The following is an 18553-nucleotide window of genomic DNA, read 5'->3' as shown; positions in this document are numbered from 1 at the left end:
AAAAAAGGCAGAGAGACACTTGTACAATCTTACTTGTCAGCTTCATACCTTGCACATCATCCATTTCACCAATTAAAAATAATTTCTGACATTTCTTCTGCTAATTAATTAGCCCTCTGGTACTGATTTAGAAGGCAAAATTCGAAGTGCTTGCTGTAATGGTCTCTAGAGGGAGACTCCTCAGGGCACAGACTCAAATTACCTTGCACACACAGACAAGCATACTACTGGCTCCTCTGAGGTATTTAAGGTAAATACCTAAGGATATAACACTTGCCTAAGGAAACACGGCTGGCTAAAACCAGAATCCAAGCCTTCTCACTTCTAACTCTCAAACACAGTGTTTGTTCTGAGTCACGAAGCTTTCTTTACGTACAACCTGCATACTACAACTCATCAGACCACCTCTACAGACAGTACACAGAAATCTGCTCCTCAGAACCACAACTGAGCCTAGTCAAGACTCTATTATGTTCTATATACTGTACTTATTAAAACAGAAAAAGATATTAGATATTTTCTAACACTTACTGTCTCTCAAATTTTAAAGATTTTTTTTTAAGTGACAAAACCCAATATTGGTGAGGACAATTAAAAAAAAAAAAAAAAAAAAAAAAGGGAGCCCCTTAATACTCATGGAGAAGAGTGTAAATTGGCTTGGCAATATCTACCAAAAACCTTAAAGTCATCCATGCCCTTTGACCCAGATATTCTACTCCTAAGGAATTTATCAGAGACATGTACAACATTTTTTATATAAGAATGTTTGTCATAGGTTAATTATAATAATGAAAAATCAGTGCTGACCTAAGGGTCCAATAGTTAGGACTAGTTAAATAATCATGGCCCATTTAGATGATGGAATACTCTGTGGCCAATAAAACAATTTGTGAAGAAATGATTAATAACATAGATCAATGTTAATGATCATTTGTTAAAAGGCTCAGAAGTGTATACACCCCTGCTCCAAATATTTAAAGGAAAATATTTATATGTGCAGAGGGAAGGAGCATATTAGCTTGGCAATAAATAAATGCAATTATTTCACATCACAGATACAGCTTGAAGGAAGCTAAAGTGTAGCCCCCAAATATTTGTGAGTTGGGTACTAACTCTCATGGTATTAGCTTATTTTAAGTCAAAGTGCATAGGCATTTATTGTTATATATTTATCTCTATTTTGAAAACCTTAAAATCTGTAAATACTGTTTTGAACATCTTATCAGCTGCGAATGTTTTGTTAATGAACAACCCTGCCTGCAAGAAAAGCCACAGAGGAGCTTCCCAGGGGTTTTGCGACTGTTTAGATTTGGCTGGAACATGGGTTTCATCAGGCTCCCAATCACCTGTGAGCAGCGCGTGACTGACTGTCTTTTCATGGATGAAGAAGTCGACGGCAGACAGTGAAATAACTTGTCCCAGCTCCTCTCCCAGGCAGAGGCCGACCTAGAAAGAGTCTAGTTCTCTTTCATTGCCTCATACCCTCTCCAGGAAGGGCAGGCGGCCAGTCTCATTATAGGACACACACCATCATTTGGTATCTTAATAGAAATCATGTGACCCGTGAGAATTCTTTAAAATTTTAATTTAAATTTAGCATGTTTTCTCAGATATTTCCAGTGAATCGTTTTAATAAATTTGAAAATTGAGCTACTTTTATTTATTTATTTTTTGACAGCTTGCTGCACTTTAACGTGTAATACTCGAGGTACAAGAAAATTGCATCTAACATTGTTATAAATAAAAGAAATCAGATCAATCATCAAGGGCTCCAGAGTGAACAGCAGCTTCATAATCTCCATGCTTATCATCTTTGCCTTCTGGGTGTAGTTTAATAAGATCAATTCGAAGAATGGTAATTGCAGCTTCAGTTGCAAATTTCAAACTCTTAACTTTGTCTATGGTTGGTTCATACACCCCTGCTTGTTTGTTGTCTCAGGGTTTACCATTGACCAAGTCAAGACCAATCCATTTTAGATTTTTGCGTTCTGAGCCTCATTATGAAAAGCTCTTAATTTTGCAACCAGATCTGTGGAGTCTTGGGCAGCATTAACTGCCAGAGTATTAGGAATAACAAGAAGAGATCTTGCAAACTCGGCAATAGCAAGCTGTTCCCGGGAGCCCATGCTGGTTGCGTAGTTTTCAAGGTATATGGAAAGGGCTGCTTCTACAACACCCCTACCCGGAACCACAGATTTTGACTCCAAAACTCTCGCCACACAAAGAGCATCAGGTAAAGAGCGCTCCATCTCGCCACACATGAAATCATTTGCCCCACGTAAGATGAATGACGCAAAGGTATGAGCCTTAGCGCTTTTAATCAAGATCAGTTCATCATCACAAATTCTCTCCTGTACCAACATTGAAGCTTCAAAAGTTTCTTCACCTTCCAAATGAAAATTGAGCTACTTTTAAAAGAGAGGTCTGAGATTCCTCATTGATCCCGACGTCTCTTCTGCACGAATTATTATGGCAAGACGACGAGGTGTTTGTCATTCACCCAGTGAAGGTCCCTAAAGCTTAAGTCCTTTTCCCACCAGGAGAGGAACTCAGGAGGCACTGGGAAAAGGTGGGCCCAGTGGGCATCTCAGGATTTGAGTATATTTGGACAATATATACCCAACCCCGGTTCCCCAGGTTCAGAGATTGTGCTACTCCCATCACTACACTTGAAAAATCCTGCTGCTGGGACACAAGCAGAGACTCTGGTGTTAGAAGGGTCTGGGTTTAAACCCTGGTCTCTGTCATTTACCTGGGGCAAATGTCTTTTTAAAAAATATTTATTTATTTATTATTTTTGGCTGCATCAGGTCTTTGTTGAGGCATGTGGGATCTTTCGCTGTGGCATGGGCTCTTTGTTGCGGCACGCGGGCTTCTCTCTAGTTGTGGCATGCGGGTTTTTCTCTCTCTAGTTGTGGTGCACGGGCTCCAGAGCGCATGGGCTCTGTAGTTTGCAGCACGGGCTCTCTAGTTGTGGTGCGTGGGCCTAGTTGCCATGTGGTATGTGGGATCTTAGATCCCCCACCAGGGATCGAACCTACGTCCCCTGCATTGGAAGGCGGATTCTTTACCACTGGACCACCAGGAACGTCTCTTTTGGGCAAATGTCTTAATCTCTTGTGACCTCAGTTTCTTCATCTCCAAAATGGAAACAACCACGATGCCCACTTCATTGAATTTGGAGGGATGACCTGGGATAAATCCAAAGTGCCCAGCACGATGCCAGGCACATGATGCCAGCCCGTGAGCTCCGTAGAGGACGGTCCTTGCCTCTTTCCTTCCCTCTTTCCCTCTTGTTCCCTTGCTGGTCACCCCTTCATACTTATAACACACTCAGCCCCCAAATACCTACAGATCAGAACCTTGTCTTTTTCTAATCAACTATCTAACAATATTCAACCATACTTCATTGGGACTTCTGTGGCGGTCCAGTGGTTAAGACTCCGCGCTTCCACTGCAGGGGGCACGGGTTCCATCCCTGGTCAGGGAACTAAGATGCCGCACGGTCAAAAAGAAAACAAAAACAAAAACATACTTCATCAAGTTCTGCTTTCTTAGTTGTATTCTTCAAGGATCTTTATTTCAGCTTTTCACTCTGACTTGGTATTTGACTTTTCTAATCATCAATAATCATTAAGAATTGCACATTCTTTGCAGTAAGTATTTTCTCAACAGCATAATTAAATAGTCATCCATCTATCCAGTCAATAAACAAAGTTGCTCATGAAGGATTAGGGTGACTTGCCAGATACCGCATACTAAATGGGACATTCTGACTCTTTCTAAGCATCTGTCCAGGAAATACGATTGTAATTTAGCACACGACTGTTTCTGCTTTCTCCTGCAGACTGTTGTTATTCTATCAGATCAAATTTCTCCGTTTTGGAAATCATATATAATTTGGGGATTTTACAGAGTGGGGTTGAGATTGTGTCAGAGAGAGTTTATGAAATTAGATATTTTATTTGATGAAGAAGGATTTTGTTATCTGAACATTCTACTGAGAAATGGAGAAGCAAGAATTGCAAGGGCAAACTGTGAGTAATTTTACCTTTTGATATTACTCAAAAGCTCACAAAGCACTGGCATTCTAAAATGTAGAAAGATGTATTTTAAATGAATTATGAAGATTATTTTAGTTCACTGCATATTTAAACTATAAACAATTATGATATGCTTTGGGTCCAAATTTACAACTTCAAATATGTGTTCCCCTATGTGTCTATGTTTGGCTCAACTGGTCTAAACACAGCAAAACTTAGATTTTCAGCTATTGAAAATTTTCCTCTGGAATAGTAGCAATTTTTATACATTAGTAATAAAAGCATCATTATTAAATATGGGAAAGATGAGTCTGAGGCTGAAATGAAAATGGAATAAATGGAAGTTTTTAATAAGGGAAAACTGACTACACTGAAATGTTTCTTCCTTTAAGAACTCAGAAATGAAGCTGTCCTCGGAGAGTCGAATTAATGCACCTCTAACACAGTGGGTGTGATTAGGAATCGGTGGCAGACATTGTTGGTTGCTCCCCGGCATTCATTTGCCCACCTGCTCTTCCCACATGAACCCTGATTTTTCCCATAGCCTCTCTCCTCTGCATTGCTTGTGCTCAGTGCATGGGCCTCACCTCTAGCCCCAGGGGGTGGGACATGATGGGTCTAAGCCATTCCTTGTAGGTTTGTTCCCCCTGCCAATGATTGGTATGGGCATGGGCATGTGACAAAATTTTGGCCAATGAGACAGCAGGAGAAATCTGCAGGAGCTTCTGGGAAAGATTTTATCACTTATAAGGAGTGTTGACTGAAAAAAAAATGCACAACCTAAAAGTTGAGAATTATGTTTTATTTGGCAGACTTTCTGAGGACTTCAAGCTGCCCGGGAGGCAGCTTCTCAGACAGGATATATAGGAGTTTTGTGACAAAGCAGGTAGTCAGAACATCAAAAGATTACTGTTAATTAAAGAAAACCAGATATGTCAAGTTAATGAATTTAGCACTTTTCTATCTGGGAAGATGCAAGAATCTGGGCTCATTGAAATCTTTCCTTTAGCTATCTAGGGCCAGTATCCTGTTTCTTTCCCATCCTGAGTCCCCTCAGGGTGCACCGCTGGGGGTGGCTGCAGGGGCTGAGGGCTTGGCAGTGGGCAGCCCATTGGTCTCCATCCTGAGCTTCCTCAGGGCTCACCATCCAGGATGGCTGTAGTGGCTTGATGGCTGCAACATCCTTTGTTTACTGATATGGCAGGCAACATTTTTCATTCACAGGAGAAACACAGCCCCTTTTTGGGCACTGGCTGTTGTGTTTTGATGTGATCACTGGAGAAGCAGCAGCCATTTTGTGACTATGAGGGGAGCCAGCATGAGGTGACAAGAATGTTTCCTGGAGGAGACAGAACCAATAGATTGTGGAGAGAAGGAGCCAGAGCACTGTCCCTGTGTTTGGAACCTCTTTTTCTTTAAACTTGTTTTTATGTGAAATAATGCCATGTTCCATCAGATTTAATACACCATCCATTGAATGTCATAGCATTATTTATTATATAGAAAGAAATAACACTGTTAAGGAAACTGAAACACAATGGTTTTCTATCACTTGTTTTATAGTTATTGAAAGAGCTCTTTTATTCTTCACTAGACATGTATTTTATTATGTTATTTTTAGCAATTATATTACAGTGGACCCTTGGTTAACACAGGTTTGCACTGCACAGGCCCACATATAGGCAGGTTTTTGTTTTTATTGTTTTTTTTTTTTTTAATGACTGTATTTGGAGGTAGAGTCTTATTTATTTTATTTATTTATTTATTTATTTTTGGCTGCATTGGGTCTTCATTGCTGCACTCAGGCTTTCTTCTAGTTGTGGTGAGCAGGGGTTGCTCTTTGTTGTGGTGCATGGGCTTCTCACTGCAGTGGCTTCTCTTGTTGCGGAGCACAGGCTCTAGGTGCATGCGCTTCGGTAGTTGTGGCACACGGGCTTAGTTGCTCCACGGCATGTGGGATCTTCCTGGACCAGGCCTTGAACCCGTGTCCCCTGCATTGGCAGGCGGATTCTTTCTTAACCACTGCACCACCAGGGAAGCCCTACGCAGTTTTTTTTCACTAAATACATACTACAGGACTACATGACCTGCGTTTGGTTGAATCCACGGATGTATTAGGGGAACCACTGACCAAAACTGCCCGCCCTGGACAGGCACGATAGTAACCACTGGCATGAGTTATCTTACAACAGGAGATCCTGGTAAGGAACATGGAACTAACAAGCTACCACCAACTGGAAGAATTTGGGAAAGGCCAAAAGGAGAGAGGAGACGCCAGTCCATATATCCTATCAACCTCCCAGAATCCTTCTCAATGGAATACATCTTGGCTGAGCGATGCATGAGCCACCAGGAAGGACCCTGAGTCAGAATGATTGACCAGAGACAACCCAGAAACTAACCCCATCACCATAAAACCTGCGACTGCAAGCCACATGGCAGAGCGGTTCTCCTGGGTTCCCTTACCCTGCTGCTCTTCGCCCGGGTGCCCCTTTCCAATAAAGTCTCTTGTTTTGTCAGCACATGTGTTTCCTCGGACAATTCATTTGCGAGTATTAGACAAGAGCCCACTCTCAGCCGCTGGAAGGGGTCCCCCTTCCTGCAACATGCAAAACTTTCAATAGGAGGGTAGACGATGAAGTTATACAAGGATTTATAACTGCATGGAGGGTCAGTGGCTGCCCCCGCCTTGTTGTTCAAGGGTCAACTGTACTTCATTAGTTTTATAAATTATATTAACATAATATATGTATTACATTAATTTTAATATAATAAATTTACATTAGCCTTGTATATACCTAAAAATGGAAAATATAAGTAGAATAAATAGATGAAGGTATTCCTAAAACTTCCCCATATTCAACGTCTGAGTCTTTAATGTTTTACTCAGAATATTATCTCTGTGGCGTCGAGAGCATGGTGATAACAGCAGTAAAGTGCTGGGCTCTTAAGCTGGCTCTGCAGTGACTTAGAGCTAGCTTCCTTTTGATTTCCACTTTGGGAAAGCTGTAAACATCTCAGATTCACCCCTACTCCCTCCCATTTTCATCCTGGATTCAAACTGTACTCTCCCACAACTTTTGGATTTTCTTCCAAGCTACTGCTTTCATGCTTAGCTCCAGTTTCTGGCTACTATGAATAAAGGTTCTATAAACATTTGTGTACAAGTTTTTGCCCTCTTTTACCCTTTAAGTTGTTAACCATCTTCTATTAGTTAACAATCCTTAATAATAAATTGTCTCTGGTAAAATAAGTATGGTTTTTCTCTCCTCAATGGACTTTGCTTGAGATACCTGGCATGGTATCTCATTTTTTCATTTATTTTGCAGGGTACTTGGTGAGAGCTTTTAATCTGGGAATACTTCACGTCTAGGACATTTTCTTGTATACTTTTTTCTGGAATTTCTTTTTTCCAGGTATTGGACATCCTGGTCTAATTCTTTTATTATGTTTTTTTCCCTATTGCCCATCATTTACTTTTGATTCTTTTTTTCTAGGAGATATTCTCAATTTTATCCTCCAACCCTTCTATGCAGTTTTTCATTTTTTCCTATATATTTTTATTTTCTAAAAGCTCTTTTTAGTTTTCTGAGTGTTTCTTTTTTATTGTGTACTGTCCTTGTTTCATGGATACAATAACTTTCTTATCCTTCTGAGGATATTACTGATGAGTATTTTGTTCTGCCTTTGTTCATTGCCTTTGTTTTTTCCAAAGTTACATTTCCTGTATGTTGTTGTTATTGTTCATTTGTTTTGGCTTTCCTCAAAAGCCTGATAACTCATCACCGTTCACGTGTATTCAGGAGTAGGGTGCTAGGAAGCTGACTGGAAGATCTGGGCATTTGAGCAGGGCTTGTCCAGAGGAGGACCTCACCGTAGGGTGACCTGCTGAAGCTCTCTGGTTGGAGGCTGCTGACTATCAACATCTTGAGATCTCGTTTCAGCCTGGTGAAGAATCTTCCAGCTTTCTTCCTGGAGGGTATAAACCTGGCTGCCCACAGCTTTCTGTGAGCCACTGGCAAGTCAGAGTGAGTCTCCCAGTTCAGTATGTGGATTTTCCCTTAATCCCTTGCCATATTCAGCCCTGAGTTCCTCTGTCCCCAGTGGCCTGGGGTCCTGAGTCCATTGTATCCCTAGTTTACCCCTCCAGAGACCAAACTTCTGGTCTTCTCCTGGGTGGTGAGGCAAAGCTCTTGCTAGTTGTGCAAAGGAGAGTAGGGGATGAAGATGAAGGTGGTTCTAACCACATTTTAAACAGGCTGTTGGGAATTCCCTGGTGGTCCAGTGGTTAGGATTTGGCACTATCATTGCTGGGGCCCAGGTTTGATCCCTGGTCAGGGAAATAGGATCACACACACACACACACACACACACACACACAAACAGGATGTCAAACATCCTTCTTGTTCGAAGGTCCTTTTCTACTCTAGCATTCAAAAAGAACCTATTTCCGCCCATTCCTGAGCCGCCCTGCTCTGAGGTTCTGGGGCGCAAATCTGATTACTTCCTGACTTCCCTACCACTAGCTTAGAATTCAGCTTTTTCAGGGCTGTTAAATCAGCTACCAGTAAGTCATCTGCTTTTCAGCATGCAAAATTGTTGCCTTTGTCGCCTTTCCCATTCTCTTTGTCTTTGTGGGTTTATGCTTTAGAAAAACCCTATAATTATTGTTTTAGCGGCATTGCCAGAGGGAGGGAAGATATACAATAGTACTAGAACTAGAAGCTGCACTTTGTGTATCCTTAAGATGTTTAAAATGCTGTCAAGAATCTGACATACTATATTTGCCATTTTAATTTAAATACATAGGCTAATGCAAATGATTAAGTTGGTAGTCAACGTTTAAACTTAGGAATATCTATTAAATTTATAATGATTTTAAGATGTTTAAACGTTTAAAAGAGTTTGATCATCTACATTTTAAAGTTTGTTTCTCTACAGTTTTATAAACATGTGGTTTGATTTTGTTAGATTTGTAATTATGTCTCTTTAGATTTCAGAAGTACTTGAGAAAACCAAATATATTAAATTCATGAGATAGATTGAAATGCTTAAGAGGATTTAATCATGTTTGTCAGTGTTATTTAAATTTAAGAGAATTTAATTTATTATATTTAAGAGTTTTGTGGCTTTAATTTATAATTTTTAAGGTAATTTGATTAAGTTCATAAACTGTGCTTAAATGTTTAAGGGATTACAATTTGTTAAATTTATAAGCTAATTAAACATTAATCAAAGAACAATGAAAATGAGTGTTTTTAATTTTAATACAAAATTACTTGATTTACAATTGAATTTCCTAGATTTGTAAGTTGTATTTGAGATTTAAAGAAAAATAGGTTTTTAACTTCTAACTTTAATTGAATATTTGTGATAAACACAAATAATTGTAATAAACTTAAAATGTTTCTAATAAACTATAAGTAATTACAAATAATTGTAAAATAGATTTTCTTAAATCAGATTTAAAAGATTGATATAGGAATTTGGGGACTATTGGGTGGCCAGTTAGAAAAAGAAAATTGATTTATGCCTCACTTCAGGATAAATTACAAATAGATCAAAGATCTGCATGTAAAAAAAATGAGACCATACAAGTACTAGAAGGAAAAAAAAGTAGTGAATCCTCTTATTATCTTTCTAACTATGTCTCAAAATCCAAAAGCCAGAAAAGAGAAGATTTATACATTTGATTATATAAATATAAAAAACTTCTGTACGGCAAAGTCTCCAAAGACCTGTATGGAAATGTTTAAAGCAGCATTGTTCATAATACACTGTACCTCCAAATTGGAAACAACCAAAATATCCATCAACTGGTAAATAGATAAATACATCCAAATGAAAAAATATTACACAGCAATAAGTAGAACTGCTCATACATGCAAAAACATGGTTGAATCTCAAAAGCATTATGCTAAGTGAAAGAAGCCAGATATAAAAAAGAACCAGATACACTGTATGATTCCATTTAGGGCATGTTGAAAAAGGCAAAACAGAAATCAGGTCAGTGGTACCAGGGGATGGAGGTGGGAAAGGGGACTCACTGCAAACGGACATGAGAAAACTTTTGGGGTTGGTGAAAATATTTTATATCTTTATTATGGTGGTGGTTATACATTTATCAAATTTATGGAACCTAAAAAGGGTAATTTTCACTGTACTAAAAGCATAGCAAGAAGCCTGATTTTTAAAAAAAAATACAGCAAAGACAAAAGAAAAATGACAAACTGGGAAAAACATTCACAGTTAATATCACAACAAAGGGTTAATCTCCCTAAAGAGTTTGTAGAAATAGAGAAACAACCAACAAATTAATTTTAAAAGTGAGCAAAAGACAGGAAAACCACGTTCACAGGGAAAATATTCACATGGTCCATAAACATGAAAAGATGCTCAATTTCACTCAGAATAATAAAAAGCGTATTAAAATCACACCAACGTACGTGTTTTCTGTTTCTCATCTACCCAGACTGACAAAATCCTAAAGACTGAAAACACACTGTTAGCAAGGCTGTGGAGAAACAGGAAATCTGATGATTATGGTACAACAGCTAGGGAGGGAAATTTAGCATGATCTAATAATAAATGAGGTTCTCCATTGAGGTATTATTTGCAAAAGCTAAAGAGATTAGAAGCAACCTGAGTGTGGCAGCAGGAGACTGGTTGAATAAACTTTTCACACAACCATACAAAGGAGTATGTACTTGTCATTCTCTGTCCTAAAAAAGAATGAGGAAGATCTCCATGTGCTGCCGGGGAGGGACCTCCAGAACATATTGTGAGGTGAATCCCCCCGCTAGAACATTAGGTCCAGGAGGCTGGGAGTCTTTGATCGTTTTGCTCATTGCTATTATCCCAGGATCTAGAAGAGTGTCAGTAATATAGTAGGAGCTAAAAAATAATAATAATTGTTGAATTAATGAATTGCCTGATCGTATCATGTTGTTTTTATTTTCCCTTATGGCTTATCTTTTTCTTATCAATTCATAAAAGGTCTTTTTATCCTAAGTAGTGGTTATAATTCTTTGTTTGATAAGGGTATCAACTGACATTGTTTATGCTATATGCACCATTTCAGAAATGTAACGTTTTTTTCTTTTTCTTTTTTGGCTGCACCATGCGGCAAGCGGGATCTTAGTTCCCCAACCAGGGATTGAACCCGTGCCCCCTGCAATGGAAGCACGGAGTCTTAACCACTGGACCACCAGGGAAGTTCCCAACATTTTTTTCTAAACTTAAATCTTGAAATCTTTTCCCTTATGACTTTTGTGCTTCCTATGTTAAGAAGGCCTCCCACACTTGAAGGTTACTCATATATTTTCCTAAACTACATTCCTAATATTTAATATCAATATAATTCACTGCATCAATAAATCAAAGAGAAAATATCCTAGGATTAGATTAATCAAAGTCTCAAAATGCTGACAAAATTCAGTAGCCATTCCTAATATAAATCCTAAGTTAAAAAAAAAAATCCTAAGTAAAATAGTGATAGAACGAAACTACTTAAATATAAAATATATTTACACACACACACTCACATATATACAAACCCATACACCTGGTAAACGCCATATTGAATGGTAAAATACTGAAGCCTTGACATATAAATCAGGAACAAGGCCACTTTTATTCAACAGTACTTTTGGTTTTCTAGCTAATACAATAAAATAAGAAAATAACTGGAAGGAAGAGAAGGTGTTTTAATAGATATGACAGCTAAAAATCTACTATTGAATAGAATTCATGAAAATTTAATAGGGAGATTGGATATATGAAATTATACATAAAATAGCTTTATTTAAAATAAATAATTTATATATAATATTTATAATATAAGCAGTTAGAAATGGATATGGGAAAAATGTACCCCACACACAATAATTTAAAACACTAAAATACCTAAAAATAACAAACATAAAGGTTACAGAACCTAATAAAAAAGTGCTATTCAATTTTACTGATGGTCCTAATGCCAATACCTGAACAAACTGAGTGACATTTCATATTCTAAGATTGGAAATTTCAATTTCTAAAAAGAGAAACTCACCCTTTCCCAAATTAATATATAAACCTAATGCAACACCAATCAGAATTCACTTTCCTATTTTGGTAAGAGGACAAAATTTTGTAAAATTCATATGATAAAATAAATATGTGAAAATTGCCGAGAAAATCTTGGGAAGAAAGAATAATATCTTGCAATATATTAGAATGTAATACAAGGCAATTATAAATAAATAGTATGGTATTTGTATATAATAAACAAATATATTGGTAGAATAGAATAAAGTTCAGAAGTAGCGTCAGATGTAAATGGGAAACTAATGTATGGTAAAGGTATTATTTCAACTTGAGAAGAAAAGGATGAATTATTAATAAATAGTGTTGATATGATAAGGCATCTACTTAAAAGAAATAAATTTAAACTTCTACCTCCAACTACATTCAAAAATAAAATCTAGATGGACTATTATGATAAATGCAAAAAGTAATACTACAAGATTTTATGGGAAAAGTATTACTTTAAAAACAATAAATAATAATAATACCATTTTTATTTTATAAAGTGGCACAGGAATGAGGGATAGCACCACACGAAGACTTATTATGCATGCTTTAGTACCATCCTTATTCTCTGGCTGAAATCTTGGAATCAAAATTCTAGAGGTGACTGATCAGAAGCTATTATTTTGACTTGAAAATTCACTACAGAGGCGGTATCTATTAGATTTGCTTCCTCTCCTAGGTCATGAGATCCAGAAATGTAACTTTAAGCAGTGTTCTTTATTTAAAAACATTGTTACAATAAATCATATTGGAGGTCCTACAGAATTCACGATTACTCTCATTTTCTCCTTACCATGCATCATGACTTGGCTGTTTACACCTCAGACACAATCTCTTACTAGGCAGATTTTCTGAAAGCAAATCTTGTACAATATTTTGCATAACGGAAAGAGAATAAATAAGAAAACTATACATACTGAACATAAATATTTTTTCCAATACATATCCAACATGAGTACTTTTGATTCAGGGGGGAAAAGAGTCATATAAGTAATGAGAGCAAAAAACACGGACATCATACCAAAGTGGATGGATGTCACTGAGTTCCTACAGGTGAAGGCACAAATGGGGCTTCAAGCGCATCAGAGCAGGTGCTTTGGACCCAGAGGAACATTCCAGGTGAGGGCTTACTAGCGGGTAGCCTTGGCGGGGCTCATAATCTCTGTTTGCCTGCTCTTGTTCATATCTTCTGGGAGGATTAACATGAACTGATATGTGTACATGTGCTTAGCAGGGTACCAGATACATTTTAATTTTTCTTACCTATCGAATTATTACTAGAATTTGTTTACATGACAGGCCAAGAATACAGATGTAGTTCCCTAGGTTTAGAAGATGCACAGATCCACTCTTGCAGCTCCAGTTAAAAAACTTGATGAAACCCACAATTTTCTAAGTCTGGAGATGGTGGGACCATTCCCAAGTGCAGGAAGACAGTGTGAGTCAAGGCCACGCCAGTCACTTCTAACACACACTTTGCAGAGGCCTGACCCCAAAATACTAAGTGTGTCTGCCAGATGGGCGTGCTAGAAATCTCAAAGAAATTCAGAGTACTCTGCAAACAATAAGATCAAACCAAGAAAAAAAAAGCTCTGAACACAGATGCAAGTGGAGCCTTTTCTTTCTTTTTTCCTTTTTCTTTCTTTTTTTTTTTTTTTTTTGCATTAGTACAATATTATTTTTTCCAGGCATTCTGGAACAATGCCTGGAAAAAATAATACAATCTAGAACCCTCTCGCCAAAACCTTCCTGGATATGGGCAGGAAAAGTGACTAAGCAGGTAGGAAGGCCCCGGTGTCTATGGCTCCACTTCACAGGGTGAATTTAGAGATATACCTGCCCTTAAGCCTGTAAGCTGCTTCTTTATAAAATTACTATTTACAATTGGAAGGTGTCTACGGTTTTGCTTTTGGTACAAAATAGTAATCTACTGGTAAAAAACTTATTTTAAAAATCTCCCCCAGGAACTTTCCTGGTGGCATAGGGTTTAACATTCCGCACTCCCAATTCAAGGGGCCTGGGTTCCACCTCTGGTCAGGGAACTAGATCCCACATGCATGCCACAACTAAGGAGCTGGCAAGCCACAGCTAAGGAGCCTGCTTGCTGCAACTAAGACCCGGCACAACCAAGTAAATAAATAAATAAAACATTTCTTTTAAAATATCACCCCCAAGTTTCTCAGGGTCTAGTTAGAAGTAGCTCTGCTCTACACGTGCCAAATTCCCTGGCAGGGAAGGAGGGGACATCAGACCCAACTGACCAAGAAGCTGACAGTTTCTCTCTTGACTAGATAAACATTTGCCATCAGAAAGACTCCGCACTTCCGCTGCAGGGGCACGGGTTCAATCCCTGGTCGGGGAACCAATGTCCTGCATGCCACGCAGCCAAAAAAAAAAAACGAAAAGAAAGAAATACAGTTTCTCTCTCTGTCTCTCCTTTCTCTCCAGTGGGAGCTAGTTATGTTTCCTCTTGTTCCCTGGTACTGTTCTCTTCAAATGCATCCTCAGGTACAGCCCTACCATTTGGTAAGGGGTCATTTCATAGTTTTATTTCTGTGTCTTCTTTCTGTTTCTCTCCACATGTTTCCCTCTTCCCTTGGTTTTCTTTCTTCTTGTTTGTAAAATGAACACCAGCCACCAAATACTTGCATCTATGCCCTTTTCAGTGCCTATCTGCTAGTCAAAAAACAAAAAGAAACCCAATAAAACATTTTTATTTCTGGGATTTAAATATTTCCTAATTATTAAATATATCAAAATTGGATATACTTTGTTGAAAATTCCTCAGCATCTGTTATGGATTGCACTGTGTTCTGCCCCAAATTCCTACGTTGAACTCCTAACCCCCACTGTGACTATATTTGCGGATGGGGCCTTTCAACAGGTAATTAGGGTTAAATGATGTCATAAGGGTGAGGCCCTAATCCATCAGGACTGATGTCCTCCTAAGAAGAGGAAGAAACACCAGGGATGCACATGTACACAGGAAGGGCCATGTGAGGACACAGTGGCGGGTGGCCATCTGCAAGCCAAGGAGAGAGGCCTCAGGAGAAACCAAACTTGCCAACACCTTGATCTTGGACTTCCCAGTTTCCAAAACTATGTGAAAATAAATTTCTGTTGTTAAAGCCACCCAATTTGTGGTATTTTATTATGACAGCCCCAGCAGACTAATACAGCTCCCAAAATGATAATGAGAAAATAATAACAGATCTCATCGAGTACGTACCCTGCACCACATGTAGGGTGCTGTATGTTTTATCCCATCCGGTCTTTACAACAACCCTAGGAGGTTAGTATCACTGTACATTTTACAGATGAATAAACTAAGACTCAAGGAAGTTTAGAAAAGCTTGCCCTAACTCATTCACTGCTTAGTAGAATCTGAATCCAGGTCTATCTGACCCCAAAGCCTCTAAATCTGTTCAACCTGTTACGTGATTGGAATGACCACAAGCCTCAGCTCTTCAATGTCCATAACCCCGGAGGGAAGCAGTCGTACTTATAATCCTAATGGTGCTGACCCATAAATTAATATTTGCCATTGGACGGGTTTTTAGCTTATATTTGATGGGGGTGTGATTGATGTGCTGAGAAGTCATGGCGTTTCATTCATTCCACATTTCACAAGGACTAGGGGCATTGCATTGTTCTAGGCAAAACAGACAAACCCCTGCCCCCATGGAGATTACTTTCTACCGGGGCGGGGGGGGGGGGAAGGGAGATGCAGATAAACAAAACAAGTAAATATATTTCATAGTGTATTAGAACGTGATAAATGCTGTGAAGAAAAGTAAACAAGGAAGAGAAAATAGGGAGTGTTGGGTGGCAGATGGGGGTTCCATTTTAAATAGGGTGGTCAGGGCAGGTGCTATTTGAGGCCTGGAGAAGCCGATGGTGAGAAAGTGGAGCTAGTAAAATGCTTTGCTGCTCACCCAGCATGCTCCGTGTGGCCCTCCCAAGCGTGCAGGCGTAAGCAAAGTTCCCTCAGCATCCTAGCCTAAAGCCGAGGTGCTCACTGGAGACAAGTGGTACATGTATTTTATATTATAACCACGGGATTACACCTAATAGCCTTTCCTGCTAAACTGCAGGTTATAAGGGAGAATAAGAGCAAAACAGCCATCATGAGCACTTTATTCAGATGCTTTGACGTTCACTCCTGCATCTGCTTTCACGTCTGCATGCTTTCTGTAGCCAGCTCCTTGAAAGCTCTTGTCTGGAGCATCCTGGCCGCGCAGCCTGTGGTGCTCCAAGGACAGTGGTACTTCAAGGACAAAGGACGGCCCTGCCTGAAAAAGTGTCAGCGTTACACCCCCTACCGGACTCTTAATTGCCCTCCCTACCATGTTGTGATAGATACTAAATTCCTGAGCCCACCTGGGCGACGGACGCCCACCTGGGCAACGGGACCTGTCCCAAATAAGGAAAGGCATCTGCCCTGCCCCACTCCCACCCTATAGAAGGAAGGTGTATGTGCCTCGACCAACCAGTAAATGAAATTTTCACCTCGGACCATTCCACTGTTTTCTGGCTATAAAAACTGATCAATAGCACATGTTCGGGCTCGACTCTCCCAGACTACTAGGAAGTTGGCCTGCTGTTCTGGCAGCGACCCTCTCTCTAATAAATTCTATCTTCTTTACATTGTGCCTTGTGTCTGGAAATTCTTTTGCAACCCGCGTTCAGACCACGCTACAGCGCAGTGCATCTTCCGTGGAGAAGGTGCTCGCAACACAATGAGGAATCGGCCTCTGGGTGGCCAGCATCCTGCTCCCGGCCAGGATCCTTTCTTATCGTCACTCCAGCAGGTTGTCTGGAAGTACCATGTTTTGATTATACTGCCATGCACTTGCACATGCATGTCCAATGCCTAGAGCATCCCCTGCTGCCTTGTCCTCTAGAAAAACTCATTCTTCAAGATGTAGTGTGAGTCACGTTATTGTGTCCTAACAGTCAGTAAAAGATCTTATTTGTCCGCCACTCACATGACTTGCTAGATTAACTTTGGCACCTTCCTCTTCTCTGTCTGAGGCTGAGTTCAAGTTTCAGAGGAGAGGTGAGTCCTCCATGCCATTATTTACAAGCCAGCGAGAGGTGAGATACCCTCCGTCCCATCTGTTCTTGGGTTATCATGGTAACTGGTAAGGGCAGCACCAGTCTCCTCCCAGTGCCCTCTTGGCAACACGTTCCCCCCCCACCACCACCGCTGGTGGATGTAGGAGGAGGCATCTTCTGACTGCCTGAGTCCTGCCGGAGTCCCAGACCACACGGCTGGGGGCGCTGTGAGGTCTGTCCAGTCATTGCCTTCTCTTGCAACAAGCCGCCGGTGGGCGGCACCTGGACCTCCGAACAGACTCTCCCACTCCGCACCTGGTGGGGAGGGGGAGGGAGGAGGTCTGCTCAGCTCGGAGCCTCAATCTACCTGGGGAGTCTGCCGGGTTTTTGACCTTCACCCCCCAAAGCAGCTTGGAAGGAAATGGCCAAGGACCCTTCACGTGGACCAGCGGCATCTAAATTCTTCCCTCTTCTCTGCATGTCTTCTCCCACCTACAGTCTGGGAGGTTTGCTGGGTTGTAGAATAGAGGGGCAGGCTCTCTGCACATCCTAACCAATCTATTGTCTGTGCCAAAAACTTGTCTCCCTCCCACCCAAAGTTTGGGCTTTTGAAATGTAAAATCTTATGCCCTTGCATTTCAAAGCCTGGTCTTGGGGAACTCCCCTAAGCCAGGAATGAAACTGATTTAAAGCAGGAAAGCACTTATTAGAGAGAAAAGAAGATAAAATAATTCAAGGAAAAGTCCTCAATTAAACCTTAAGTTTTGTCTGGCCTGCGGTCTGGTATGATAGCGTAAATTTCCAAATATACAATTTAAAATAAAGCAATGCCTAAAAATATTTATATCAGGTACAGAAATTAAAATAATTTATAAAATGTTCTCTTGGGGAGAAAAAGCATTTTCTTGAAAAAAAGGTTAAAGGAAACATATTTTATTCAAAGAGTTCTTTTCCCAAGTTATACCCATGACCACAAATGCAAGCTTGTGAGAGTTTTCATGCCAATATTTATGAAGTTCCATTCTAGGGTTCAAGTTTAACAGCTGGCCAAAGCATCCCAGGCTCTTTCTGTTTAAGCTAAACTGGAATCGAGCAAAATCATCTGACAAGCCATACAATCTAGATCTTTCCTGGCTTCTAGCCTCTGACTTCTGACCGCCAGTGGAACTCACCTTATCTCCACACCTCCTGTCTGTCCTTCATTCTCTTGCAGACTCAGCTCTTGATTTTTTATTTGGGCTGTTATTTTAACACAAGGTCTTGGTGCCATATGTCTTGTCAGCTCCCCAGTCCTAGGGCTCAGGGTGGCTCCCGGAAGCTATATGCTAAGATTCATTTTTTTTTAATAGATTTATGAGGGCATTCAGCCTCACTTATTT

General features: G+C 39.8%; 1 protein-coding gene, 1 non-coding gene and 1 pseudogene across 2 annotated transcripts in view; 1 reads left to right on the top strand and 2 right to left on the bottom strand.

Annotated features, from left to right (window-relative positions):
• FBXO36 (F-box protein 36) overlaps positions 1 to 18553 on the bottom strand; it is a 100282-nt gene that overhangs the window by 44606 nt on the left and 37123 nt on the right. The gene's annotated exons all lie outside the window — the stretch shown is intronic.
• LOC132368399 (T-complex protein 1 subunit alpha-like) lies at positions 1756 to 7470 on the bottom strand (annotated as a pseudogene).
• Positions 8314 to 8385, top strand: TRNAD-AUC (transfer RNA aspartic acid (anticodon AUC)). Its single transcript has one exon. It is a non-coding gene; the product is annotated as a tRNA-Asp (tRNA).

This window comes from Balaenoptera ricei, chromosome 7 (assembly GCF_028023285.1).
Source record: "Balaenoptera ricei isolate mBalRic1 chromosome 7, mBalRic1.hap2, whole genome shotgun sequence".
Classification (NCBI taxonomy): domain Eukaryota; kingdom Metazoa; phylum Chordata; class Mammalia; order Artiodactyla; family Balaenopteridae; genus Balaenoptera; species Balaenoptera ricei.
The sequence above is the reverse complement of the archived record's forward strand: the minus strand, read 5'-3'. Positions and strand labels throughout refer to the sequence as shown.